Here is a 24,064-nt window from a genome sequence, read left to right as displayed (position 1 = left end):
ATGTGTCAATGTCTGCTTTTTAAACGGAACTAAAGTACTCCAGTCTTCTCGACAGGTATCCCGTGTGGCTGCCGGTCACTGGTCAAGTGGTAATAGTAGCGTATGGGTCGGGTGTGTGGCCTTGTGGGATGAACGGGACGGTTCTGGTTGGGTCCCATCTGTGTTGCGGGGATACTGGGCTCTTCTGGCCTTTTGGGTTGAGGGAGTCCAAAGTTAGGCCTAATGAGTGTAGGAGTGGTGCCGCGTCACACAAGTCCCGTACCTGATGCGAGTTAGGACCCTGTTGGACTGTTAGGGTGTGTGAAGGTCGCCAGCGGTAACTGAGTCCCTTTTGGCGGAGGAGGGTGGTGAGTGGCTGGAGGGACCGTCTCCATGCCAAGGTGCCATTGGAAAGATCGGCGTAGAAACTCAGTGCCCTGCCATCAAATTGTAGGGGTGTCCTGCCCCGTAGGGCGTCCAGTACCGCCGTTTTGTCAGTGCCATTCCGGAAAGCAACTATGGTGTCCCTGGTGGTCCCAGCGGGTGCCTTTGGTGACTTGGGGACCCTGAAGAGGTAATCTGGGTGAATGTGATCCGCTTGTGCGGGTGGCAGTATCATCGTGAGCAGGCGCTTGACGACCTGTGGTAGGTCTGTATCTGTGGTTTCCTCTGGGAGCCCCCTGATTTTCATATTGTTACGCCGTCTGGCGTCTTCGTTCTCGGCCAAGCGGTGTTCGTGGGAGCGTTGCTGTAGTTGTAGCTCCTGCATTGTATGTTTAAGTTCCCCTATATCCCTAGTGTTTGTTTCGGTTCGGTTCTCCATTGTGTTTAGGCGGGTTGTTACACCCTGTAAGTCTCCCCTCAATGCAGTTATGTCCTTATGGATGCCGTCATGGTGGTCAGCTAGGATTTGCTTGAGGATCGCCACTGTCACTGGAACGGAATCCGGTGTGGCGTTGGTCGGTGGTGAGGGCCGTCCTGCTGTGTGTGCTGGTAAGTATTCCTCACCTGAGAGATCATCGGAGAAGTCCGAGCAGCCTCCGTGGAGTGCCGCCATGTTTGCTTCGTTCGCGCCTCGGGCCTGCCGCCACATGTCTCCTATGGTGAGTCCCGGGTTGGTTTTCCACGGATTTTTTTTGTTGGTTTTGCGACCCATGTTGTCAGAGTGTGGGCCGGGGGCTTCTGCCATGTTTCAGTTGCCGGTTGGATGGGTATTTTTCGGGTTTTTCCCGTTTGGGCCTCGGAGCTCCAGAGTATTGCGACCGTTTGTCTCGGCTGTCAAGCTCCGCCCACTAGATATTCTTAATATTGAAGTTATATTTGTAACAAGGTGGATCATTTTGTTACATTGTGGTAGATTTATTAAAATCACACTGAAAAATACATATTTTCTGGTATTTTTTATTTTTTTGGCCCAAATGAAATTCTAAAGGTCTTTTCCACTATTTGTTGCTTTGGCATTTTTCAATCATTTTTTTCTTTTACGATAGGTTTTGTATAAAACTTCCCAATTATTAATATTTCCACCTCTTTTGCATGATAAAAGTATTCTATTTTATGATGTTCTCTTACACCACTTTTGTCTTGGAATAGAAAACAAGACAAAATACACATCCATTTTGTCTAGTTAGTTGGAAATAATTGTGTGGGCGTAAAACCTGCCAGAATATAGAAAGAATAAAGATGATGCTTTTCAGACTACTTTTAAAGCACTAATAAATTGGAACAGACTTTTTAATTCTCTGAAAAAGACACTTTTCAAAACACCTAGATAAATCATTCCCAATGTTTTTGCTTTGTGGAACAGATGCTTTGCAGACATACATAGGTCATTTAGATTTACACTTCATCACTGTAGTTCACTCACAACAATCGTGTATCCCTTTACACATAATTGTTGCAATTAATCACTTAGAATGTTAGAGAAATACCTGAATATATCTCATCATTGCAAACGTCACCTGTATTACAGATGCTATTAATGCATACCTCCCAACTGTCAAGGATCTGGTGGGACAGTCGCAATTTTGGGGTCCTGTCCTGCAATCCAGGGATAGCTCCGTGGAATCTCCTATCTGGGGACACCAAGGAAATGTCTCTAATCACGACAGTAGGAGTGCATTAAAAGATGTGCTTGTGTAACATACAGTGTCTCATAAGTGGCTTGGCCCCAAATGTGGGAAGTCAGGCAGACTCTCTGTCTTCCTGGTGTGCCTTTGTGCCAGGCTGATACACATTAGTAGGATTGTCTTACCTTCTTCTCAGACAGGTGTGTCCATTTACAAAATTGACAGTAAGGCCCAACCACTCTCTGTCCCAATTTCCTACCTTCCAATGTTGGAAGGTGTGTTAATTAACAAAAGAGCAAAGGAGACAATGAACTCTAAATAAGTTCCCTTAACACTGGTAATTTTCCAATTTCAAACCAATTATTTTCCACTGTAGGAGCGTGAATGCTTGAATAAGAACATACACTATACAAGAATGAAGAATGCAAACCGGATAAACATAGAAACATAGAATGTGACGGCAGATAAGAACCATTAGGCCCATCTAGTCTGCCCAATTTTCTAAATACTTTCATTAGTCCTTGGCCTTATCTCATAGTTAGGATAGCCTTATGCCTATCCCACACATGCTTAAACTCCTTTACTGTGTTAACCGGTACCACTTCAGTTGCAAGGCTATTCCATGCATCCACTACCCTCTCAGTAAAGTAATACTTCCTGATATTATTTTTAAACCTTTGCCCCTCTAATTTAAGACTATGTCCTCATGTTGTGGTAGATTTTCTTCTTTTAAATATAGTCTCCTCCTTTACTGTGTTGATTCCCTTTATGTATTTAAATGTTTCTATCATATCCCCCCCTGTCTCGTCTTTCCTCCAAGCTATACATGTTAAGTTCCTTTAACCTTTCCTGGTAAGTTTTATCCTGCAGTCCATGAACCAATTTAGTAGCCCTTCTCTGAACTCTCTCTAAGGTATCAATATCCTTCTGAAGATACAGTCTCCAGTACTGCGTACAATACTCCAAGTGAGGTCTCACCAGTGTTCTGTACAATGGCATGAGCACTTCCCTCTTTCTACTGCTAATAAATGTAAACAGAGACCCCTTGACACATCAAAAGTAAAAATATGTAGAATTAAATGGTCTTGGTATCTACTGTTTTTCTCGTATACTCTGAGATTGCCACCAGCCTAGCAACTGTATGCATGATGAGTTATTTAAACTTGTTTTTTATACTTTTTGTGTTGCATATGTGACAAGTTGTCATGCAATTAATTATAAAACAGGTATGTTGGTTAATACCTGACAATTTTAAAGGAACACTCCAGACACCATAACAACTTTATCAGAGTAAAGTCATTATGGCGTCCGCAGTGTCTCTTTAATATTAAATTAGCTAAGTGGGGAAAACGTTATAGCTTGACAAAGCATCATGAGACAAGTAACATATGAAAATGAGCAGTCACGTGTTTCCCAGACTCCTTCACTATGCATGACATTCTAGGAAATTCATCTATTCTGCATGTTTTCTTTGGAACAGTACTGAACAATAGATACAGTGGGCCAATGGCTACTTCCCATCTATTTTAGTATTTTACAAAAAATTTAAATCTCTATGCTTCTTTGCACTGTGCTCTATGAAATGCATCTTGCAAAAACAGAATATTCAAGGATATGATTGATATATGTGAACAGGTTATTGCTAATTGGATATTGCTACAATTGGGTTTTTGCCTTCTTTTGTATTAATGGCATTAAAGTATGGATTTCAAGGTTGAACTTGATAGACATTAGTCTTTTTTCCACCTAGATTACTATGTAACTAGGTAACCCTAGGTGGTTGAAGGGTCTCTTGAACATGTCCTCACAAATTGCTGGGGTTTGTTAACGCAGCAGTAATTTAAAGTACATTCCCGTGCTAACACACATTATATATTGAATATTAATGCATTCATAATGAACTACTGCAGAACCCTTGTATTAAGACTTTATAACTTGGTGTATAAAGACAGACAGGAGACATCTGATTACAAGTCCTCTGAGAAAGGTCCCAGGAGGAACACAGATTGCTTATCAGAGAGGAGGAAAAATTGTTTTGATCACTATTTTGCTCCTGAGATAAGTTATTCTCTTTGACAAACATTTGAAATTGATATAATCACCAATTTGTATCATACTTTATAAACACTTACCGTATACAAATTAAAAAACATGGTAAAATGCAAAATATAATTAGCAGATAATACAGTTAAAATTGTAACATATTACATTTAGGCAACTCGAAACAGCAAACATATTTGCTCAGATATTTTCTTGAACACATTTAACATTTTAGAATATAATACTGTTGTATTTACTCCCGATAAGCATGTGGGTATCTTTATTTAGTTTTTTTTTTCTTTTACATTTTCAGCCAATAATAATTTTGCAAAGCCACAAGAGATGTATTAAATGTCTAAGAATATATGCCATACTTTTACAGTATATGCCAAGCATCTGCATGAGAAACATATGTCTGAAAACGGTTTTATTTCCAGTGACTTCATCACTGAAAACGCTAAATGCCATCAAATATTTTTTAGCTTACACACAAACACGCACACACACACGCACACACACACACATATGCACACACCCACACATGCACACACACTCACACACAAGCATACTTGTTATATGTTAGCCATCATCTGGCAAAAATGTAATTGTTTGACCACTAGAAACTAGAGGGCTAAGGCTGAACCCATATAGCTTGGTGTAATGCAATTCAAAGCCACTTAATAATTATTTCCTGTCTGTGCATTAAGTGTTTAGTTTGAAAGGGCATTGTTCATATTACTCAACACATATCTGCATTCAGTATGTTGTGTAACTCTGATCTCATAACTCACATTATTGCCTGGCTAAGAAACTATGGATGTTACAGTCCACAACCTCTCCAGTGCCTGCAAGTGTTATTTGGTACCCTGTCCATACCCTCTGAGTATGTAAAGTCACAACTAAGGATACACAGTGCAGGTTAAAACCTAGAGGTCCAGATACAGAGAACAAGTCTTCAGATCAGATTTTGTAAAATTCTCATGCAACAATTTTCAAAGCACAATTATATGCACCTCAAAACATCCCACAATAAAAGATGTTTACCTAATTTTCTGATACAGAGCAAGGCAGGTGATAACACTTTGATGATTCTGGTCCTTTGTCTTTAATGCATATACAGTTCTTAAGGGCTTCAAGCCTGATTTATAAATCTATTCATTAGGCTGTTACCCTTTGAAGACCTCAAAGGACGAATATACTTTTTTTTTTTGGTTATTGGTTTTTTGTTCACAGCCTCTGTGTTTGGTATGTTATATTTGTCTTTGAAATGGCTTTAATGCTTAGCGGCGCCATTGTTTTTCACATGTTTCAGGTTCTTGGTCTCTCTATCAGGCATGTAACGTTTGAGTAATGTTGCACGCAAAGTGTATTTCAGATTTTATTAGGTAATCTACACTACCAGTCTATGCAGTAAAAACACCTTAACTAACAGCATAATGGTTTCAGATTGACATTTTAAGGCTCATTTCTCAAAGTCTGAAAGCCACATGCACATGCTTTGTTTTGCACCTGTGTGTATGAAACCCTTGGTAAAACAGATTTAAATATTCCCCCAATGGTGGCCTTTACCTTTAAAAGTTGCCTCTATAATTTCCTTTATTTTAACTTGCAAAGAATCAAATCCGCCACATATAATATTACAACACCTGGACTTAAATTGAATCCATGAGTTAAAAAGAACTGTTTTCGGCCATTGAACTGATCTGATTTATTTCTTTAATCAGACCAGGTTTCCTGTATTACCCAATCTACGTTTTCTCTTAGGAAGAACATCCAAGTAAATCTATTTATTTTTTTCAGCTTCCCAGATTAATGGTTGAATAAGTGAACAGAGTGTAGAGCGATCAGTTACCACGACAATGAAAACAAGGTTTGAACTCTGCTGCAATTCTTTCAACCATTTATTCTACAATATATTGGTAATGCTTTTAATGTGCAATTTACTATGTATTTATTTACTTTTATTTTATTTTTTTTTGCCTCACATTAAGGAAAAGGGCACTTTTATAGTGTTTGTTCAATCATTATTTTCCTTTTTTATTTAATATTTCTATACATATGTTATTTTAGTATACATGTTTCTTTTCTTAGCCGAGAAACATGACATAATATACCACTAAAGTCTATTCACTAATAACTGAATTTGCTTTTGCAAAGTCACATGGTTTAGTTTTGCTCAATTTAGTTATTAAATTCAAGACCTACCAACTTTGGCAGGAATGGGGGGGGGGGGGGGGGGACAAGGTGGAGCCAGTGGTGGGTTTGTCATCGATAAAATTATTGTGATGGACAAAGTACCCACCCATGACAAAGTGAGTGTGTCATTTCCATAATTATGGGCCAGGATGGCTAGGATAGTCACCTAGCCCATAATTGCGACACTCGATGCATCTACCTCAAGTGTGGCTGTGGAGCACTTGTATGGACTTCAAATGCCCTGAATTGAACTATGTGGTTCATGTGGTGCTTTTGGTCTCCTTATCATCAGTCCTCCAAGCATCGGGTTACAACTCTGGACGTTGCAGATAATTCTTAGGTGCATCGAGTGTGGGTGTATACTGTATACAGAAACACTCGATGCCCCTACCTCGAGTGTGGCTGTAGAGCACTTGTATGGACTTCAAATGCCCTAAATTGAACTCTGTGGTTCATTGGGTGCTTTTGGTCTCCTTATCAATAGTTCTCCCAGCATCGGGTGCAAGCTCCAGACGTCGCAGATAATTCTTAGGAAAAATCATATGCCACACAAGGGGACTGGGAGACATGACAGATTTGAAATTCCTATGTAGTTTACTGTAAACTTGTGCTGTAGATTTGTTTTGGATGGATAATTTGTCTAAAAAATCCCCCCCAAAAAACGTATTACAGTCATATGTTAGTCCTAATTTCAGAAAGAAATAAAATCAGGAAAATAAATCTAAAGAAACAAAAGTTTGCGAAAATGGGTCAATCAGTTTACTGCTAAATGTGTACATAATATATACATAATATAAACATGTATATATTTTGCAGTACACACTTTGCTTTGTGATTCGGGCTACATTTCCAACAACCGAATGCTAAATGATCTGAACCAGATAGATCTCTGCTATGTTCTAATGGATCTCATAGCTGACAATTCTATTCAATATAGTCCAACTGAATTGAAACTGGAATGCAATTGTAATTCAATAAATTCAAATTAAAGATTATTTAGTCAATTTGGAGTTTTATTCAGCTTTGCTATTCTGCTATTTTAGCCTGTGTTTTGATTTTCAATTCTTCAACCACCAGAATGGATCTTCAAATGTTCAACATATACTGAATATACAATAAATACACACATTACTATATTAAGGAAAACTGTTATTGATGTAAACGAGAAAATCAAAAAGCAGTCACAGTGTGGCCTGTGGCTATTAGAATTGTGGCCCCTAGAGTGTTAGAGATATTATGCCTGCCTATCATCATCATCAACTTCAGTGCTGACACTTAAGTTGCCCATAGGCTTTTAATAGAAACTCTATTGATGTATAATTTGCCCAGAGGTTTTAATAGTGTCTCCAGCAAAGCAGTTTTTTTTCTCATTCCGCTCTAGGAAGAACTCTAAGAATATAGATTTTACCACAGTTTTTAACCACAACTTTAACAAAATCTCTAGTGATGGGATTTTTCTTTTTGCTCATAAAACTCGGAAATGTGAATTTTTTTAAAGGTCTCTAATAAGAAATCTAGTCCTGGGAAATGTTTTATGCTCACTGATTTCTATTTATAACTAGTGATGTGATATTGTTGCTTACAGGGATACTACAGTATATACTATTGCTCCTTCTGCTTCCCCCCTCCCGCACGCCCCCCTCCCCAAAGTGGTAAATAAAGGGTTAAAAAACATTTATTTATTTATTTATCTTATCCCAGCTCAGATGCCCCTTGGCGCTTGGTCGTCCCCTCCAACATCCCTCGATAAGCGGGTACAAATACACATGCGCTGCAACTGCTGCACGCACATTAGACCTCCCCATAGGAAAGCACACACACTCATGCAGAGTGTAAGGACATCCAGCATCAGATACCCAACCAAAAGTCGTTTCGATGCATGAAGCACCCTTAGTGGCTGTCTAGTTGGCAGCCAATGTGGGCAGACTTGGAGCTGCAATGTAAACATTGCAGTTTCTCTGGAACTGCAATGGTTTACATTGCAGCGCTAAGTGCAAATGGGACACTGCACACAGGCCACTCCAATGAGCTGAAGTTGTCTGGGTGCCTACAGTGTCCCTTTAACCCCTTAAGGACACAGCTTCAGAAGTAAAAGGCCAACATGACGAAAAATTTCCGTCATGTGTCCTTAATGCATTTGGTAAGAACAAAAGCCGTGTGATTTTTTTCTTCTTCTTACTAATCTCTATTGATAATTATAGTGATGTGAAATTTCTTCTGAAATCAGTTTAGTAGGACATTGCATATCATTTCATTCACATACGGTATAATAGAACATTTCCCACATTTGTTCCACATTCTGACATTTGTTCCATAGTCATACTATGTAGTAATTAATGAACTAAACAAAAAAGAAAGTAATCTCTAATGGTGACTTGCAAAAATTCCACAGGAGCACTTGTTATGGATTAAACAAATTCACATATTTTCTCAGTAAACGTGTCAGAGTATCTACCAGTCAACAGCTCATTAGGTTACAGTTTATCTTTCACCTGTATAAGGTCAACTAAAAAGGAAATCCTCACCTTGGCTTCAAACATGGAAAAAAAAGACTGACAGATTTATAGCTTTTTAATGGAACCACTAAGTGGAATAACATGATTCATTTGTTTTATTCTAATCATTAACGTTGAAAACTTAAAAAAATATATAAAAAAAAGGTGCCCAATAAATACTTATACAACTTTTGACGCAGTGAAACAAAACATTTTTCTTTTGGCAAACTTCTTAACATGGCAATTGTTGTTAGGGTACAATTATTTGGAGCACCTAAAGTTTGCAAGACTTATATTACAAAATATATGTGTACCACCACAAACTCACCAGTGAAATAAAAAAGATAAAATGATTTTACTCTTTTTTTTTTGTTCACTTGTCCTTTGAAATAAACTCATCTTAAGTGACCAATAAAATACTTTAAAACAAAAATCTACAGACAAAGAGTTAAAACATAAGAAGAAGAATGTACATAGAAGAATGTAACCCATCTAAAATGAAATATACCGGTATATTGCATTCACAAGAATAAATAGAATCTGGGTTTGGATGCATGTCCACTGAGTGGTACTCTTATTCTACTTAACTTCTACTTTAGTGGACACTGGGTGATGTGCCCATTTCTATTTATTCTCATGAGTGTGATAGATATTTTATTTTTAGGATAGACAATCAGAGATGCACCTACCTCGAGTGTGGCTGTGGAGCACTTGTATGGACTACAAATGCCCTGAATTGAACTCTGTGGTGTAATGGGTGCTTTTGGTGCACATACCATCAGTCCTTCCAGAATCGGGTGCAAGCTCTGGATTTATAAAAATATTTGTCTGTAGACCTTTGTTGTATGTAAATTCACAAGATCTTTTTAACTCCTTAGGAACTAATACCAATCCTTGCCTTCATCACAGTCTGGTCAAAACAAATGAGACTATGGAATCAGCATGGAGTTTTGTAGTCTGGTCACAAGCTTGGTTACAAGCCTTATACCCAGATGCAATCAGCATGGAATTTCCCTTTTTTTTTAAACCAGCATCTCTATAAAACCTTGTTAAAGCAAATGAGTAGAACATTTTGCGTCATGGTAGCTTTTCAAATGCCTATATTGTTATGTCAACAAATTTATCGACCTCTATCAGATTGACAGTTGAGAGATTATTTCACCCATTGACTGAAATATGCTGAATCAATAGTAAATAGGAAGGCATTTTTGACTATGCAAAAGGTAGTAATTATTGTAGTAATAGTGAATTTAAATATATCTGAAGTATATATATATATATATATATATATATATATATATATATATATATATGTTGTTTCACTCACATTTTTCAAAGAAAAACAATGATGTAAATATCTTTAGATTATAAAAACTACAATACAAATTTTCTAAATAACATCTCCAAATGTAACTTTGATTTCTTAGAACCGTATACATCATGGGTGACCAACCATTTGACTTCCTTGGGCTGCATTGAGTGCAGAGGAATTGCCTTGGGACGCACATAAAATCTATAACGTAAATAATGTATTTACTAAAACTCCAAAAGCCCTTTTCTTATTTTTTTATAGTAGATAACTCTCTTATTTGTTATTGTTACGTTGGATTTCCATATTTAAGGATACCAACTTAGGGAGCTATCTACTAAACACATACACACATATATATATACGCATATGCACATATAACCACACACACAATCACAGACCTATACACACATACTTACAGATACACAGACCTATACACACAATCACAAATACACACACACAATCACAGACACCCACACACACACATGTATGATCACAGACCTATACACACAGTCACATACATACACACACAATCACAAATGTACACACAATCACATACATACACACACACAATCACAGACCCATACATGCACATAGTCACTGATCTATACACATAATCCCAAATATACACACAGTCACAGATGTACACACAGGGTGTTGTGTGTGTATGTGAGGGGGGTGCTCTGAGTGTGTGAGGGGTTCAGTGTGTGTATGTGAGAGGTGCACTGTGTGTATATGAAAGGTGCAGTGTGTCTATTTGAGGGGTGCTGTGTGTCTATGTGAGGGGTGCTATGTGTGTGTGTTAGGGGTGCTGTGTGTGTATGTGAGGGGTGCTGTGTGTGTGTGAGGGGTGCTGTGTGTATGTGAGGGATAAGGGATTTGTTTTTTTAAATACATTTTTTAAAAGCTTCATGTTCTCCCCTCCCCCCTTTCTTCCTACCTTTGGTGAAGTAGGGCGGGACACTGCCAGCCCTGGTTATCTGGTGGTGAGTAGTGATGAATAGGCCCTTCGTTAGTTAGAGGCAGGACCTGGGAGGCAGTTCCCCCTGCGAGCATGCTGGTCAGAGTGTTGTCACGGCAATGCTCCGACAGCATTCTGCTCACGGGAGAAGTGAAGACAGCCTGCAGACAGAGGAGCTGCAGGCTGTCTTCACTTCTCCCGCGTGCAGAATGCTGTGTCGGAGTGTTGCCATGGCAACACTTTGACCAGCATGCTCGCGGGAGGAAGTGCCTCCCAAGTCCTACCTCTCACTAACGAAGGGACTCTGGGCAGATGAGGGAGATCTTTGATCTCCCCGCCAGCCCTGAAAGACCTCAAAGCAAGTGAGCATAGACGGTTCTCCGTATCGGCCCCAGCACATGGAGAAAGACAGCCCTGAGTGCAGACTGCGAGCAGTCCCGGGCCGCATGCGACCTGCGGGTTGGACACCGTTGGTATACATCTTCCTAAAAAATAGACCTCTTAAAATACTAAACATTTTGTGCCAAGAATCATGTTTTAGCATGTTTTTATTTATTTTCCCCAATTGATTATTTGCCAACAATTTGAAACAATAATGTCTGATATAAAAAATTATACATTAGTTGAACTGTCAGAAGGACTTTCAAGTATCATTTAAGTGAATCAGTCTTCCTTTATATTGAACTTCTTTATTGTTCTGTTTCATCTGTAAATATTGCTCAATGTGACATAATGGCCTTGAGGAGTTAATTTCAATAGACATCTGTGAATGGTATATGTTAGAGATTCATTTTTCAGCTTAGAGAAGCTTTCAAACTCCGATATAATTATCTTTCTCTTTTTAATTATTGCTTATACAAGAATGACATATTGTCTTGTAATATTTTATTTGATTTGCCAATATAAATAGAAATCGACTCAACATCGCTTGATAGTATGAAATATTGGTTTGTTTTACAATGTTTAATTTTACAATGCTTTTCACATGATGTTCTCTTCTTGACTTTTACTTACCTTGGCATTAAGATTGCACTAAATAACTAGACTGACAGATAATTCTTTGTGTGAATTCTGTGAATTCTTTGAAGAATTGTATGATAATATGCGCTGCGTTTATGTAGAATTTTTTACAGTGGATAGATTTTTAAAAAAAAAATTTATACAGGGTTTTTTCTAAATTGACTGACTCACATCACAGCTGGAATCAGAACAGCTGGGATATATCTGGATACCAGTAGAAATATACTTAAGATGTTCAATTGTGTATGCTGGTTAAATCAAATTAAATTTGGAACCAAATCTCTCTAAAAACACATCATTATTATTATTTGCTGGTTTTGTAGTAAACTAGGGTCTTTAAGTTAAAAAAAAATAATAATGTAAAGGTAGCAGGACTGCCGCTAAACTGTTAATTTCCCTGGTTTCCCTGTTGTGTGTGTACTGTCTTGGCAGGGGTTCTCCCTCCCTTTCGTGTATTTTCCCTATCATGCTCCAGTAGTTTACTCTGTGTGTTCATCTAAACTACCTGCTCCCCGTTCAGGAGGGCCGCCATGAAGGGAATCCATTCACCTCCCGAATGGGGACCACCTCGAAACCCCATTTAGAATGTTATTTTAGAATGTTCACACCTCGTAAAGAGGTGTCAAAACCACAAACCGCAGGGGAAGCCTTGGCGTGTGCCTGCCCTGGGTGGCAGCCTGTTCGTTAGATGAACGCCATCTAGGGGGAGCATTTGTGGGATTGCTTCCCACCTCCTTGGAGTGTTTGCACCAATCAATTAGAACATTGGCAACTCGCAACATAAGTGTGAAACCTCAAGGGAAGTAATTATTGAGTTCTTACCTGGGTTGCCGCCTTTCGAATCAATGGACGTCGGCCAGGGGGAGCATTCGTGTCCCGAATGGAGACGCTTCCATTGCCTGGTTTCACCAAGGGACCCTGCAAACGGAAGCTGTTCCTGGCAGTTACCATTCTGGGAATCCCTGAGATTGGTGGGGACACTCTTTGGGGACCATGACAGTTTGGCGGGCTTTCTGTACCTGGGAGCCAAAGAGGCAAGCAGCTTTTCCACGCTGGGGCTCCTGGGTACAGAGGCTCATGGGATGAAGATCCCTTGGCACGAGAGGTGGGAAGCCCTGAGAATGGGTCGCAGGAACAGGGGACAAAGGGACTGGAGTTCCGTTCCTTCAGGAGACCCTTGGGAGGGGGGAGGACCCTGGGGCGGGACACTGAGTGGCGGAAACAGGGGCCAAAGGGACTGGATCCGTTATACGACCCCTGGGAGGGGGAGGACCCTGGGAGGGGACCTTGTCTTTATATGTGATCCACCCCTTGCACAAGAAAAAGTATAAATCCAAGTGTGTCCAATAAAGTTGTTGTTGTACCCCTGGAACTGTGTGTCATCCAGTTACTGGGGGGGAGGGGGGGGGAGGTTACCCAGGGGCCGCTACAGTGTAGTGAAAAGTGAGTAAGATTAAAGATGTATTTTTAGGGGTGTGTGGCATTGGATGCTGAAGCCCCAGATGTAGGGGTGTTTTGCCCCAGATCTCTATATTTGGTGGAGGAGATAGAAGAATATTTGTTTTATTATTTTTTATTTTCAGTTTTACATCATGCAGCTGCTACTCAAAGAAGTGGCCTACTAAAAAACAAAAACAAATCAGTAGTATAGTGCTCTGCCAAGCTACTTAGGAGAAGGGGTGGCACCTTTCCAGATGACTGTCAGGAGCAGGGCCGGCCCATCCATTGGCACCAGTTGGGCCACGGATCCAGGCAGCAGTTTTACAGGGGCTATATTTTGCCACCCCTGTACACTGTAAAGTGCCTGCTGTGGGGTTTGGGCCGCCTATGCACATATATATATATATAGCTATAACCGTTATATATATATAAATATATATTTATATATATATTTATATATATATGTACGCACATATATATATATATATATATATATATATATATATGCAATACTGAGCCACCGCTACTTTGTCCTGTGGAGAGGGGTCCCAGAAGTCTTATGTTCCCCTCCTGCAGCTTCACATCTGCTCTTCTCGCAAACCACGAAAGTTGTTTGCCATGGGTTGCCGCGGCAACGCTCTGGCATGCATTACGTGTCGCATGGAGTGTTGCCATAGCCAGGGCCGCCATCAGAGAGTGACAACCATGGTGGTTATCATGGCCTGGTGGCCCTGGGTGGTCCAGTCGCCCGTGCCCCCGTGTAGCGGCTGAACTTCCACCGGTGCAGCTGCATCAGCTGATAAGGCCCATTGCGCGGCCCAAGCATTTAGGGCCACCCGATGGGCCCTGTCTCTCTATTTTAAAAAAATTGCAGCTGCAAGTAGTGCTAAGAGGAAGTGACAGCCAGTCACTTCCTCCCAGCTCCCTCCGCACTGGAGGAGAGAGAGACAGGCCACAAGGAGGATAGAGACAGCCACCCTCCTGCAAAGAAAAGGTAAGAAACAGGAGGGTGGCTGAAACATTAGATGTGTGTCAGTATTTATGTCAGTATGTATGTATGTTACGTATGTGTATGTATGTATGTCAGTATTTATGTATGTATGTGTCTGTGTGCATGTATGTGTATATATTTCAGTATGTATGTGTTTGTATGTATGTATGTGTGTCAGTATGTATGTATGTCAGTATATATGTATGTCAGTATGTATGTGTGCCTGTCTGTCAGTATGTATGTATGTCAGTATGTATGTGTGTCAGTATGTATGTGTGTCAGTATGTATGTATGTGTCTGTATGTATGTCAGTATGCATGTGTGTGTATGTATGTGTGTGTATGTATGTCCTTATGTGTGTGTGTATGTATTGAAGTATGTGTTTGTGTGTCACTATGTATGTCTGTGTGTCTGTATATGTATCTGTTTCAGTATGTGTGTGTCAGTATGTATGCCTGTATGTGTGTACGTCTGTTTCAGTATGTGTGTCAGTATGTGTGTATATTTTTGTGTGTGTATCTGTGTCCTTTTTGTATCAGTGCGTGTGTTTGTGTCTGTGTGTGTGTATTCCTGTTGGCGGGATTTGGCGGCCGACCCTGGGCGGGATTTGGGGCGGGCTTAGAGGCGGCCCCCCAGGGGGGCTAGGGGCCCCAAAATTTCTGATGGCGGGACCATAGCAACCTGCGGCAACGCTCAATCGGCACGCAAGAGGAGAAGACATGAAGCTGCAGGAGGGAAAGAGCATACTTCTGGGCCCCCTCTCCAAAGGACACAGCAAAATGTGCAACTGGATCTCCATGGACACTACACACAGACACTGCATCCACTACACTTCACACAATACACAAACAGACACTGCACATGCTACACTGCATCAACTACACAGACACTGCACCAACTACACTGCAGCAACTACAAAAACACAGACAATGTACCCACTACATAAACACCATCACTAATAATTGGCACTTGGCTTGTATACTGTTTTATGAAAACTGCAGTAATTACACTTGCATGGTTAAGGGTAGTGGGAGTTGGCACCCAGACCACTCTAATGGGCAGAAGTGGTCTGGGTGCCTGGAGTGTCCCTTTAAACTACAGTAAATGCTCGGGTGTAAATAATATATTCTTATATTCATTACCTTTTCAATTACATAAACAGTAGATTACTAAGTCAACTAAAATGTTCCAGAACAGTCCAACCCATATGACCAAATATCCAGTCACACCTCCTAAAAATAATTAGCCCTTTAAGCCATTGTGGGGAGCTGTGAAATTAATTAATTCATTCTAAATCAGAGAGAGTGGACCACTGAATCTAATATTAAAAGAGGGTTTTTATCTCTGACTCTTACTTAGAGGCTCGTTTCTTGAGGAATCTTCTCTCTAGATGTCAACTTCAGTATACTGTTAAGGCTCTGATGAACATATGGTTTCTCTACAATATGGGTTATTGATTGGTATCGTGAGGACTATTTCTGCAGAATCTGAGTTGCGAAATAAAGGATTGTTTTTGCTTAGCCGTTTTAATCTCTGTATGTCAATTCTGGCTGTGGATATAATTCAGCATGATCAAATTAAATAAAAGACTCCATATATGTCAATTTTGTTGGCAATATCCCATGATATTGCTAAAACACAGCAATGCAGATATACACATTAAACATGTCCGGAGAGCAAACTGGCAAACATACACCATCATTATTAATTCATGTTGTATGGAGTTTAATTGAAACTGCACAGTTCGCAGATGTACAGTAAGGTTTAAAAATCATTAACGTCTCATTAGTGAAGTAATCACAGCAAAGTAATGCAACAAATAAAAAAAAGAAAAAAAAAGACTAAAATCATTTGTGGAAAGTAGGAAGAATTCTTCCTGCCTTGTCTGCAGTTTTTTTTTTTCATGTCTCCCACTAGGTTCAAACACCAGAGGCAAGTGTATCCATATATTTGGTAATAACGTAGAGCTGAGCTTGACATATACAGTTGTGTACAAACGTTTTTGTGTGCAAAATGTTGCTTTCTATGTCAAAACACATTCTCATTTAGCATTCTCTTCAGTGAAAAACTTTTACACTTCAATGCTCAGTTACTAATTAATGAATTAATGAATTTAACAGATTGAAAAAGGAAAACAGTAATTGCGACATATTGCAAAAGATTGCTCACCTTGTCAGTCAATACGTAAATACGTAAAAAAGGATGGCTAAAGACACCCAGACCACTTTTTCGCAATGAAGTGGTGTGGGTAAAATGGCCTTGTAGTTGTACTCTTTAATGTAAAACATAGCAGTTTTTTCAATGCTTTCTTTTCAATGCTTTCCTATGATAAATATTTGATTGGGTGTTAGCACAATACTCGCTTGCTGCGCATGCGTATTATGTCCCTGTATTATAGAGTCAGAATGGCAGCAAGATTGAGGGTATCAAGAATTTTAAACTTCAGTGTGTTGCTCCACACCCACTCATACTTTTGTGTGTACCTCCTGACCCTTCTTGCATTTTTCATTTAATCTAGCCTTTCAACCTTGTGTGTCTCTTAACCATGTTCACAGTTTTTGTGTCTCTTAACCTCTTAGTGCCTCCTTACCTCTTGCCTGTTTCTGACCTCTCTTATCCTTTTTTGTTCCTGCACATACCTAATATATACATGCACTCACATACAAACATGGATGCAGTCACTGACACAATCAAACACTGATATAAAATGCATAATCACACAATCATACATGCACAATTTGCATATATACATACTGATGCAGACAGTCGCACATACACTCACATATACTCATACATAGTCCAATACAGTCACATGCAGAGAGTCACTTACAGTCACAGGTACACACTGAGTCACATAGGCACACAGTTACATACAGTAACACACACAGTCAGCTGCAAACAGTCACATACACTCAGGCAGTGGCACCCAATCCGACGCACAGTCTATTGTATATAGTCACACACATACTCCTTCACAGTGTACACACAGTCCAACATAGGCACACAGTCCCACACAGTCACAAAATTTGTTATTTGGTCACGATGCCCACACACCGTTATTTGTATACAACTGTGCCCCTATCTCTAAGACAGATCCCAGGGCACATACTTCTGAGAAAGGAAATTTTAGAGCTGAAAAGATTTTTGTTTTGTTTTTTTTATTCAATAAATCTGCATTTACCTACTCCAGTTTGTGCCCAATTCTTTTTTTTCCCCAATGCACAGGCGCTCTCACAGTCAGCCCTATGTGGCAGGGCTTTGTTCAGGGGATCTAACAGAAGCTTCTTGCTCAGTGGAGTTAACAAATGCTCCTGGTGCCTGACGGATCCCATGTAAATTGTCAAAATATTTTTAAATGGTTTGACTAATTACCCTGGGAGGATGGCTGAGTACAATCTGTAGTGGTTATGGTGCATCCAGTATTCCTTTAATTATGTACCTGTGATCAAGAAGTTATATCCCAAAACACTATACTTGACATTACTATAAGAATCATATTTATTTAAAGGGACACTATAGTCACCAAAACAACTTTGGCTTAATGAAACAATTTTGGTGTATAGAACATGCCCCTGCAGTCTCACTGCTCAATTCTCTGCCATTTAGGAGTTAAATCACTTTGTATATGCACCCAAGTCACACCGCCCTGCCAAAATTAACACTGCAATAGTGTAAATAATAATATTGCCTGCATACAAAAAAAATGCTGATGATGAAATACATTTTTTAATTTTTAGGTTTTTTTTATATTTAAAGAAAATATGATAGCATAAAATTGACTTTGAGAGCCAAATAACATAAAATATGTGGAAGATGCTAACTTCATCATGACACACTAGGAATAAAGGATCCCAAAAATGTGTCACAATGTGTAAAGTCAAAATCAATCAAAATATTTGGTATGCAAACTATACAGAACAGCTTACAGTAGTTAATTTGACAATAAAATACCTCTTCCTTGATGAATCAAAAACAAACAATAGATATTCCTTCAACACTAAAAGCACAAAAAGCCTAGCCACTCAAGACAGGTATATTGTGTCCCACGTTTCCTATAAGATCTTAATTCACTTTTATTTTTGTCTTTTTCTAAGTCATTCACTTATCATTACAAAGCATTTCTAACTTTTAAACATCTTGAATGCAGCAATTCTATTTAAGTGCATTTCTCAGAACTATTGGAACTACTATTGTGATTCATCTCAGAACACCAGATTAATGGCTGTTCTCATGAAGTAGGCATTTGAAGACAAAACAATAAGTGCCCAACACAAACATTACTACAGTTGTACAATACACAACACATCACATGGGCTGATGTATAGCTGCATGTAAAATTCTGTATAGAGGTCTGAGCATTGGTAATCCCCAGGTATAACAAGTTATTAAATCTATTCAATACTTAGATAAATGGAATGAGAGTCCTGAAATCTATATAGTAGTGATAACAAAAGGCAATCTTGATAAAGAGGTGTGAAAATATGCAATAACAATAGTATAGTGGAGATCTTTATATGTGATTACATTCTAGATAATCTAAAAGCAGGGTGTGGTAGAAACCTGAAACACAGGTAAGTAGTAAGTATCAAGATGCCCTTAATGAGTTAAGTCATTTCTCCAAGGCAATAGCACAATTGGAACCTAAGATTATTGTTCAAGTGAGTAACAGATTGAGAATGATTCGATCCTTTCGTAGTAATTAATGGAAAGTAAAAAATAATCTTGGAATGCAGAAGAGATTAAAGGAACACTATAGTAATATTATTCAGCTCGGCCTTACCATTTCCCCCCAAAATTAGAACACCAAAAAGTTAAGCCAAATGTTGTTTTTGCTTGGAAGAATTTCAGGGGATTCTGATTTGGAAATTGAATCAGAAGAACACAAAAGGAGCCAATCAGTGTGCTGCAAAATACATACACAATAAAATAACAATTTTGCAATATTCTGATTTCCCCTCCCTTTGGTTTCGAGTGAGAAGAAGTAATCAATAGAGGGAAAAAGAAAAAAAGTAGCAATAGTAAAAAAAAAAAAAAATCTATAGTTATATATTTACGAATTGTTTATTAAATATAGAATATATACATATATGAACATTTTTTTTTTTTTTAACTATGTCTCATTTTTTCCACCCTATTGCTCCGTTCTCACTTGATCTGTGAATAGATCTAGTTATTACTGACCGTCCATCTCTTGGGCATCAGTAATCTTTTTTTCCCAACAATCTTCCCTTTTTTTTTTGTCACCATAGGTGGGATTTAGAATCATAACCTGAACTGTGTACATTCAGAATAAAGCGGTTCGGTTGGTCTGATCCGGGTGCATTTAGGGAATTTGGCCAATCATTTGACCTGCCCAAATTCAGCCAAACTGCAGTTCGGCCTGAAGCGAATCTCCAAGTCTAACACAGAAAATATTTACATGGAAATCAAGAAACCCTCACTCAGTGATTACTGTTTAACCCCTTAATGACCAGACCGTATTTCTATTTTCTAACCTTTAAGGACCAGGGATGTTTTTACATTTCTGCTGTGTTTGTGTTTAGCTGTAATTTTCCTCTTACTCATTTACTGTACCCACACATATCATATACCGTTTTTCTCGCCATTAAATGGTCTTTCTACAGATACCATCATTTTGATCATATCATATAATATAACATATAATTTACTATAACAAAATTATAAAATATAATGAAAACATTTAAAAAAAAACACTTTTTCTAAATTTGGCCCCCAAAATCTGTTACGCATCTACAACCGGAAAAAAAACACCCAGGCCAAATAGTTTCCAAATTTTGTCCTGAGTTTAGAAATACCCAATGTTAACATGTTCTTATCTTTTTTTGCAAGTTATTGGGACATAAGTACAAGTAGGACATTACTGTTTCAAAATATATATTTTTAAAATGTATCAATTTAGACATTGTAACACTGTGATCTGTCATAAATCTCTGATTCACACCTCACATGTACATATTTTTTTAAAGTAAAGTAAGTATGTTATCAAGCAACTATAACACAAACATGATGAGCCAATTTGACTCATAACTAAGATTATGTCAGTATACATTTCAATTGGAAAAAAAAGAAGTGGTAGAACTGAGATCAAAGAAGAGAATTGGTGTTTGTAATTAACCAGAAAAAAAACTGGTCATCTCCATTTATATCGGTAGACATCACAAATGAATCAAATCAAATGGTTTACGTAAGAATAGATATCACAGCACATACGTCTACATAGCTATATAAGAAGAAACAAATAGCATGGCCAGCCCTGTGGTCAAGGAAAAGAGTCAAAGTATGTCAACCATGGTTGCTAGATTCTCAGATCTCTCTGCCCAAAGCTGACCAGTGAATTTCCTCCAGAAAGCACACAGATTCCACTCACTGGGTCCACTGATTAAGTTGTTAATCCTATCCATCCTTCTAACCCTAAACCAATCCGCCACTCCATCTGTAACTCTAACCCTTACTATATCCCTAATAGTATTCTTCTCCCTAAATCTAACCTTATCACTAACATGCCATAACTGTATTTCTATCCCTAAATCTTGTCCTATACCTATCTCTACTTCTAACTCTATTCCTAACCCTATCCATAACCCTAACAATAATCATAATTCTAACCATATACCTAACCGGATGTCAAAATGTCCTAGGAAGAGTTAACTTAGACATATGTTTTTTGTTGTGAGTTACTCTGTTGCCTTAAAGGCACACTTTGTGTGTACCCAAAGTAATCAGTCTGGTCACCATCATTATATTGGACTGCATTGCAATTGTGTATATATTTCTGCCAAATTTCCACTCACGGTAAAAACGCCATTGTTACTTATTTGTATTCTCACTAATTCCAAAAGACTCTGTTCTCTTGAAGACTTTGCACCTATCACCCCTCCACTTGGTTGTCTCATATTCTCTCATTCTGCCTCTACTGGGTGACCTGAGCAGCTCACTCCTTCTTTGATCCTCCAGACTCCTGAGTCCACCTGCAAGTGTGCTCCTAACATATTGCATATTGTAGGTGTCCTGGTTAAGTCTACTAAGTGGTTGTCCTTCCTAATCTATGTGAACTATGAAGTGGGTGTTATTCCTAAATGACATTCAAAATCAAGTTAAAAAAAGAATGTGTCAACATTTGATTGTGGCAACATATTATGATGCAAGAACACAAATTAGCAACATATTCAACTTGACAATTTGCTTGTTGGAATTTTTCTGCCAATATTGTAAGTAGGGGCAAATCAGACAAGTAACAAGATCACATGGCTCACATCTGTTTGTGGTAGATAGCAGAGCAGCCAATCACGACATACCATGTTAAAAATATTATTACATACTGTCATACATCTAGCAGCTATAATGCCCTTAATAGCTTGCACTGTCATTCTGGTTTACTTAAAAGTCTCTGAAATACTTGGGAGATGCAAATTGGGGCTATGTCTGGGGGTCCCTTCTGTCTGTTCAGGCCTCAGCTTTTTGATTAGAAATATGCAATGCTCAAAGTGAGTACAGAACTTAGCTATGAGACTTAGCATGGATGAAGTATCATGACCTTTTCTATATTCAAAGTTGTTATGAAACTTAGACTGACTCTTTAACAGTATATTGGTAATGAATGTGTAAGATGCAACACAATATTGTTACCACAGACATTGAGAGAAATCAGAGAAATAATTATCCCAGGATATAGCTCAAAGTACAGTATGGGAGATACCAACGGTGTAAATGCTATGAATTTATCGGGTAATTTCAATTTAATAGATTCTAAAATTCTCAAAATATGAAACAGACAAGACATCAATATTCTAAGTTTGAAAAAAAGGAAATAAGAAAATCTTTAACGTGGCCCTTTGAGAGCACAAACCAGTGTCTGTTTCTGAATTCAAGGAAAATCCAGTTTGCTCCAGTTACGCAGCGTCATCCAGCCCCCTGCAGAAGACTGAATGCAATGGGGGTCCCTGGGCTCCCAGGTAAGTTGTCAAACCATTCTAAAATAGTTTGGCAAATCACATTGGAATGATACCAGGGCATTCCTGGCATATGACTACTACAGCGGGCTGTTGTGTTTTTGGGGCCTGCAGTGTTCCCTTCAATTTGCTTTTATGTCAAGTCTATTTTTATTAGCTGTGATTTGCCCCTATCTATTTCCAATACCAATAAAGTGAGCTAAAATGGTGAGCCACTAATTGACTTTGATAAATCTATGTCCTTTCTTGCATTGTTGCTGAAGCTTTATCACTTTAACCGTTTTACAAGCACATATCTCATATCTGCCATTTTCTATCTACACCGACCTTCTTTTAGAATTTAACTAAGCTAAATTGATTAATTGTTATACACTTCACAGACTTGATAATTTATCCCTTAGATAAAGTGACTGAACTTTATTACAAATTTGTAAAAATTAACAATATACATCAGTTAGAAATGCCACAGTTTATTGCAGTGGTTATAGTACCTGAAACGATGAATTTCCATGACACCAAAATAGTTCATGGTGATTCAGCCATGTCCAAAGGGTTAATGGCAGTCCTCCTTTACCCTAGGGAGAAAGTTCCCTCAATGGCTTCTAGAGCAATAAGCAGTGCAATAAGTTATTTATATTCACCAGGCATGAAGATCAGGAGATAGCATCCTAATAATCATGCATTACTACTTCAAATCCATCTACATACCAGCATTTCTCATTGGAGTGTCCCAATCGTACATAATGCTGTACGCTTGAGTAGCCTAAGTTATGTACAACCGTACGTCGGTTGTGTAATACCTATAATGTCTCACTTATAATAATAATAATATCCATTTTGCATTAAATGATGCATGTGCAATTCCTATTACCGTATATACTCGAGTATAAGCCGACCCGAATATAAGCCGAGGCCCCTAATTTTACCCCAAAAAACTGGGAAAACTTATTGACTCGAGTATAAGACTAGGGTGGGAAATGCAGCAGCTGCTGGTAAATTTCTAAATAAAATTAGATCCTTAAAAAATTATATTAATTGAATATTTATTTACAGTGTGTGTATATAATGAATGCAGTGTGTGTGTATGAGAATGCAGTGTGTGTGTATGAGAATGCAGTGTGTGTATGAATGCAGTGTGTGTATATGAATGCAGTGTGTGTGTATGAGAATGCTGTGTGTATGAGTGCAGTGTGTGTGTATGAGAATGCTGTGTATGAGTGCAGTGTGTGTATGAGTGCAGTGTGTGTATGAGTGCAGTGTGTGTGTATGAATGCAGTGTGTGTATGAATGCTGTGTGTGTGTATGAGAATGCTGTGTGTATGAGTGCAGTGTGTATGAATGCAGTGTGTGTATGAGTGCAGTGTGTGTGTATGAATGCAGTGTGTGTGTATGAATGCAGTGTGTGTGTATGAATGCTGTGTGTGTATGAATGCTGTGTGTATGAGTGCAGTGTGTGTGTATGAGAATGCTGTGTGTGTGTATGAATGCAGTGTGTGCATGAATGCAGTGTGTGTGTGTATGTATGAGTGCAGTGTGTGTGTATGAATGCAGTGTGTGTTTGTGTGTGTGTAATGCAGAGTGCGATGCAGAGCCT

The sequence above is a fragment of the Pelobates fuscus genome, chromosome 3 (assembly GCF_036172605.1).
Source record: "Pelobates fuscus isolate aPelFus1 chromosome 3, aPelFus1.pri, whole genome shotgun sequence".
Lineage (NCBI taxonomy): Eukaryota > Metazoa > Chordata > Amphibia > Anura > Pelobatidae > Pelobates > Pelobates fuscus.
This window is presented reverse-complemented; position numbering follows the sequence as displayed.